The following is a 1,385-nucleotide window of genomic DNA, read 5'->3' as shown; positions in this document are numbered from 1 at the left end:
TGAAAAGTATAGGCATGCGTCGGCTATCAAATCTCTCTGAATAATGTTCACATCAGGGGGAGTATCATCTCAATGAAGTAGGCTGGTGCGTTGTACTCTTTTTCTCCTACGATCAAGGTTCAGTTTTTCTCCCACAGGGTTTTTGTGACTTGACGAGGTTTTTGACGAGGCAACAGATTAGCACCATTGGCATATCAATGCGCGGCACAAGGGGGAGTGTTCTAGGATATTCCATATCTTTCTAGATATTCTTTATGTGTGTCTTTGCCTTATGCCAATAGGATATGTAGTTAGACTAGATCTATGTATTCATATCCTTACCATACTAGTAATGTGTAATTCTCTATATAAAGGGCTCCTATCAATGAATGAGATACACATCTTTCACGATTCTCTATTCTCAATTTACTTTCACTTCATCAGTGTTAAATATTTCTAATTTATTATTTATGTTTTTGTTATTACCTTACAACAAGTATATTCGTAACAAGTCAGAAAGGACAGCTCAAGTCTCATGTTTAGTGGACCATTGGTTACATAATTCATAATTGTATAGATAATTCATAAACTAACGATTTAAAAGTGATTATTTTTCTATTACGTAATTGACCTATTAATTTTAGGGAAAATGCCCATTTAGTACTAATTTAAATCCCTCATTTTTCATTCCAATGATAATCTTTTTGCATTAGTCCATTTCAATATAAGGTAACATTTTTAATACCCAAATGCACAAATCTTTGTTAAAGTCTTAACAAATCATATTATTTTAAGACTATTTTACCCTCACCCCTTAAACATGCATAGAAAGAGAAAGTGGAAGAGAGAGAATAATTGGCCGGAACCTCACCGGACTCCGGTCACCGGCCACCGGACTCTAGTCACCGGTCGCCTGACTTTGGTCACTGGCCGCCGGATTCCGGTCACCGGCCGCCTGATTCTGGTCACCGGTAACTCAGTTACTGACCCCCAGTAACTCAATTTTTCTCCCGTCACCAATAACTCGGTTACTGACCCCCAATAACTTAATTTCTTTCCGGTCACTGGTAACTCGGTTACTGGCCACTAACCCCTAATAACTTGGTTACTGACCCCTAATAATCAGTTACTAACCCCAATAATTTAGTTACTGACTCCCAATAATCAGTTACTGACCCCCAATAATCAGTTACTGACCCCCAATAATCAACTTATTTCAGCTTAATGTAATAGAAAAAAAGATTTACCAGAAAATAATCGAATTACTGACCCTAATAATCAAGTTACTAACACCCAATAATCACTTACTGACCTTCAATAATCATGTTACAAATCTCAAATAATAACTTACTGACCCCAATAATCACTTATCAATCCTTAATAATCACTTGCTGATCCCAATATTC

Source organism: Fragaria vesca, linkage group LG5 (genome assembly GCF_000184155.1).
Source record: "Fragaria vesca subsp. vesca linkage group LG5, FraVesHawaii_1.0, whole genome shotgun sequence".
In the NCBI taxonomy this organism is placed as follows: Eukaryota; Viridiplantae; Streptophyta; class Magnoliopsida; order Rosales; family Rosaceae; genus Fragaria; species Fragaria vesca.
Note: the sequence above shows the minus strand (reverse complement) of the source record.